Genomic DNA, 5,841 nt, shown 5'->3' on the forward strand with positions numbered 1-5,841 from the left:
GTCCATGGGGTTGTGAAGAGTCAGACATGACTGAGCGATTAAAACTTTCACTTTTCACTTGTGGATAATGTGCAAAATATGGAAATAATGGGGGGAAATTATGCATCTCAAAACAGCTCAAAGCTGAAATGTTACACAGCTTCACGATCACGTGCTTATTATCACTATTGATCTATTCTCATATTATACTGTTTATCTGCTTTATACTTATTTTCTATGCTGCTTTAAATCGTACTTTTGGACGTGATCCTGTGTTTTCTCAGCACATCTCACAGCCTCTGTAAGTTGATGCTGTGCTTCTTGCAACTAAAAGAAAAAGAAAAAACAACTGTTTTAACTACTAATAACCTAGTAAATCCGCCATCATTGGTTTTCGTCTCTTTTGTCTGCATATTGTTAACAGCTGCTTTCCTGCCATACAGCAGAGATGAGTTGTTACAACAGACACCTTACAGTCCACAAAGTGAAAATATTTCCTGTCTGCCCTCTGTAGGTTACTGACCTCTCCTCCAGCACTCAAACACAACATCATCCATGCTTTAAATCAGATTTTCTCAAATAAACATATAAATTTATAAACTACTCAAATCTGAAATTTACCCAAATTTGACCAAAACAAATATGACCAAAAGGTATGACAAGTTACTGAAACCAAAGTACAATATATAAAATATAGCATCTGGGAAACCTGGAATTGACTGTCAAGGTAATCCATGTAACTGAAACTTATTTTTGAAATATTCATTTTAGGTTTGAGCATTTCATTTATCCACTTCATCATGATACTGAAATGTGGTAACACAAAGATTAAAATCCTTATCCTAATAGTGAAAGAGTAAATTACTAACACTATCTATATTAATAATTTAGAACTGAATCTCTTAACATTTCATAAGCAATACAATGTCTCTACTCAAAGTAAAGCATCTCTTGGGTCTAATTTTTATTTGCTGGATACAAGGTGTGCTTTTAGGCTGGTTTAGAGACCATAGATTCACAGCCTATGTATTTTTTTATGTTCAACTAGATTCAACATTTAGCCAGAATCAAGAATCGCTTTAAACTTTCTTTCAGGAAGTCTGAGAATTTCTTCTTCTGGATATTCACTTCTCTTTCTGCTTTCTCATTTTCGTACTGACACATTCTCTCTTTTAAATGATTACACTCCTTGATTAACTCCTTATTTCTTTCCTCCAGCACCAGACCTTGTTTCTCACGTTCGACCTGAAGTTTTCTCACCATCTGCTGAAACTGGTCTTGGATGCTAATGACCGTCTTCTCTTTACTGTCGGCTCTGTTTTGTGTATCATCCAGTTGTTCTCGGAGCAACATGTTTTCACTCTGGAGTTGAGATAATCTCTCCTCTAAGGATTCCTACTTTCCAATATATTTATTCACTTTGCCTTGTTCGTTCTGATACATGTGTTCAATTTCCTGCTTTTGACGCTCTGTTTGGCTTAGGTCTCTCTGGACACATTCTAACATCAAAATCTTTTCTCTGAGAGAATCTCTCGTGTGATGCAGCTTAATTTCTAGGTTATTGAACTTACTTTTCACTCTAGAAAGCTGCTGGGAAAGCATCTCATTGTTATCTTTCAGGTTAGCCACATCGGACTTCATTTTGTCATGCAAGTGTAACCGCTCGTCTCTTGCTCTCTGGAAGGCAAGTTCCATGTCTCTTTTTGATGTCTGACATTGATCATGATCGTGTGAGGCAGCAGCCAGTCTAGAACGGTAGGATTCCACTTTCATTTCCAGTCTTCATTTGCTTTCTTTTTCGTTCTCCAGCTTAGAGTTTAGCGTTGTATTCTTAGCTGTCAGAGCATTAAGCTTGCTTAATATACTTAATATACTGGGATACAGTCTTTGTTAACGTTTCCTCATTCCGTTTTATTGCCTTTTGAAGATCATCATTCTTTCCTTTTATGATTTCAATGTCCTCAAAATATTTCTTTTCCTTTTCCCAGTACTGATTTTTCACTGCATCTATCTCCAGTCTTAGCATGGCAATTTCATCCTGCAGCATGTGGTTTTTGCACACAGGTCTTTTGCTTCTTCACAACTATCAGAAACCTAAGTGAAACAAAGGAGACTTTTAGCTAGTACTCAATAAAGTGACATTTCATGATTTCCTCTAAAATGAAAGACTGCTGTCTATGTCACACAGAGTCCGGCATGACTGAAGCAACTTAGCAGCAGTAGTAGCAGCAACCTCTATGTTTATACAATGAAAAGACTGCACCAAGTGTGTCTCCAAATGGAAAAAATAAGGTTCAATACAAATCTCAGACATTATACAAGCAGAAATAGCCAAAAGTTCAAAAATTTAATTGAAGACAATGAATCCATGAAAGTAAAAAAGAAACCCCAAGAGACTTTTCAAGAAGCTCAGAACTGGAAAGGCTTTTTTTTTTTGAATTACAACAAACTTGGGAAGGCTTAAACCAAAGATGTATAGATCTGACTACACTTAAAAATTGCATCTGATGTGGTATATTTGTACAATGGAATACTATGCTATGCTATGCTATGCTAAGTCGCTTCAGTCGTGTCCGACTCTGTGTGACCCCAAAGACGGCAGCTCACCAGGCTCTGCCGTCCCTGGGATTCTCCAGGCAAGAATACTGGAGTAGGTTGCCACTTCCTTCTCCAATGCATGAAAGAGAAAAATGAAAGTGAAGTCGCTCAGTCATATCCGACTCTTAGTAACCCCATGGACTGCAGCCTACCAGGCTCCTCCGTCCATGGGATTTTCCAGGCAAGAGTACTGGAGTGGGGTGCCATTGCCTTCTCCAAATGGAATACTACTACACCATAAAAAGAATGAAATGCTATTTGTAGCAACAGGGATGTTGGACCTAGACATTATCACAGTAAGTGAAGTAAGTCAGACAAAGACAAGTATCATATCATACTGCTTACATGTGGAATCTAAAAATGAACTTATTTACAAAACAGAAAGAGCTTCACAGACATAGAAAACAAACTTATGGTCACCATAGGCGAAAGGGAGGTATGGGAAGGGAGAAATTAGGATGTTGGGATTAATATATACACACTGCTGCTGCTGCTGCTAAGTCACTTCAGTCGTGTCCGACTCTGTGCGACCTCATGGACTGTAGCCTACCAGGCTCCTCCATCCATGGGATTGTCCAGGCAAGAGTACTGGAGTGGGTTGCCATTGCCTTTTCCTAACATATACACACCAGTATATATGAAATATATGAATTGATACTTTTGAACTCTAGTGTTGGAGAAGACTCTTGAGTGTCCCTTGGACTGCAAGGAGATCCAACAAGTCCATCTTAAAGGAAATCAGTCCTGGGTGTTCATTGGAAGGACTGATGGTAAAGCTGAAACTCCAATACTTTGGCCACCTGATGGGAAGAACTGACTCATTTGAAAAGACCCTGATGCTGGGAAACACTGAAGGTGGGAGGAGAAGGGGATGAGAGAGGATGATATGGTTGGATGGCCTCACAGACTCAATGGACATGAGTTTGAGTCAACTCCGGGAGTTGGTGATGGACAGGGAAGTCTGGCGTGCTGCAGTCCATGGGGTCACAAAGAGTCAGACACGACTGAACTGAAACTGAACTGATAAAATAACCAACAAGGATCAACATAAGGAACTACACTTAATATTCTACAAGAAAAATCTGAAAAGGAATATGTGTGTGTGTGTTAGTGTGCATGTGTGTTAGTCACTCAGCCATGTCTGACTCTTTTTAACCCCCATGGACTGTAGCCGATCAGACTCCTCTGCCCATGGAATTCTCCAGACAAGAATACTGGAGTGAGTAGTCATTTCCTTCTCCAGGGAACCTTCCCAACCCAAGGATCAAACCTAGGTCTCCTGTATTGCAGGCGGATTCTTTACAGTATGAGCCAGCAGGGAAGCCCTATATATATACACACACACACACATATACGTATATAACTGAATCACTGTGCTGAATACCTGAAACAACACAATACTGTAAATTGACTATAATTCAATAAACAACACTACTTGCTAGCTTTAAAAACACTGCATCTGATACCTAACCTATACAGCTACCTCACAGTAAGAGCCTTAGCCCTATATATATTTAAACAGACTAAATTTCATTAAAAAAACTTTTTTGAGACTATGCTATCTTTCTAACATTTTAACAGTCAATTAGAAGAATTATCCCTCTTGATAACTGTACTAAGCACTTCTACAAATATCAATTAACTCATTAGCTATAATTCTGGAAAGGAAGAAGTTAAAAATATAAATAAGCTGCAGGCTTTTCACCAGATCTTCTGACTCTAGTAGGCCTCTTACATCAAACCACAGTTACTTCTCTAGTACAAACAGACAAAGTAAGCCTCTTATTTCACTCATGGTACACACACTAATGGTAAATAAGGTAAAATGTAGAGAGCTCTTCTTAGAAAATCATGAGATTATTTGCTACAGCAAAAACTTTCATCCTGTCTTCATAACGTTTAAAATAGTAAGATGGGGGAAATACAATGAAGAACACAATAATCATCACTAATATATATTATGGCATATCTATCACTGTTTTCAAAAGTTCCCTGTATGGAAACAGGGCACTCATAGAGCAGAGTGCTCATTTTCTCACAAGTAGAAGAATGACATCCAAAATGTGGTCTCTGAACTGCCTATAGTTTCCTCCTTACCATCAGGGAAGTGATAAAGTAACCTAGTGATCTTTCGAGGAAACAACATCACTACCAACAACCAGAATATCTACTGTCAGTAGCAAAAGTTTGTTTTCTTTAGAGGGGGAGGGGGGACTTTTATAAGTTTTTTCTATAGAAACAACTTTTTAAGGTGTTCAAAAGTGTTTTAACAACTGATGGCACAGTGTTTACAAATTGAAAACCTGTAAATGATGTGAAAAAGTCATTGATAGGGTATTGGTTAAAGAAATGACAGCAGAGCCAAGAACAGACTCCGATTTAGACACTGAAGATGATGATGTGCATGGAGTGACCGACACGTTCACTCCAAAGCAGAGGGACTCGGTCGGGTAGTGCACTTGATGGTGGACCACACACGGTCTTCCTTGCCTAAACCACAGTCAGGGTGCCGGCTCTTCCAAGACAGTTGCAAAAACTTTGAGATCAATTCCTATGGAAAATATTAAAGGCCTCTCCTTGGATGAGGCCATCATGTGTCACTACCTATCTGAAGGAGACAAACAGATTTGAATTATAAATATTACTTTATCGAACAGATGGAAAATGTTTCCCTCCTCAAAATAAGCTTTCAAAATCCTCTACACTTTCTATGATGTATAGTGTTGGTTTTTAAAATATATACATACACAGAGACATATACACATATTTGAAAATGACTACAGAAAATACCTCAGAGTTCATTTCCTTATTAGCCCTTTCTATCTCCTTTTGTTTGGCAAGGTGATCGGCCAGAATTCCATCCCATAACATTCTGCCATTCCGTTCTCAAGAAAGCTGCTTCTGAGTGTCATTTCGTGCTTCTATAACCTGGAGAGACATTATATGAAGTTTGGGGCCTATACCATTAAAAAAAAAAAGTTAAAAGCTTAGGAGAAGAATTTAAAATGAAAAAAACTGTTTAAAGGAAGTAGACCTTTTAAGCACAAGGATCTTTATTCCCACATGAATAACTCAGATCTTAATTTAAATGCCTGCTAAATTTATCACAGAGCAAAAACATAGGCAGACATAGTATTGTGAAGGAAAATTTCTTTACAAAGCACTTAGCTAGTTTCTTCACAGTGTCAAAGCAAATTAGCCTGTATTTTAACATAAGAAAGCCAAAATTAATACATGGATTGGAATTAATATTACTTTGCCTAA

The 5,841-nt window shown here is 38.0% G+C and overlaps 1 pseudogene; it reads right to left on the minus strand.

Moving 5' to 3' along the window:
- Positions 1-207: 207 nt before the first annotated feature.
- LOC105002048 overlaps positions 208-5,841 on the minus strand; it is a 13,022-nt pseudogene continuing 7,388 nt past the window's right edge.

This window comes from Bison bison, unplaced genomic scaffold (genome assembly GCF_000754665.1).
Source record: "Bison bison bison isolate TAMUID 2011002044 unplaced genomic scaffold, Bison_UMD1.0 scf7180017855270, whole genome shotgun sequence".
In the NCBI taxonomy this organism is placed as follows: domain Eukaryota; kingdom Metazoa; phylum Chordata; class Mammalia; order Artiodactyla; family Bovidae; genus Bison; species Bison bison.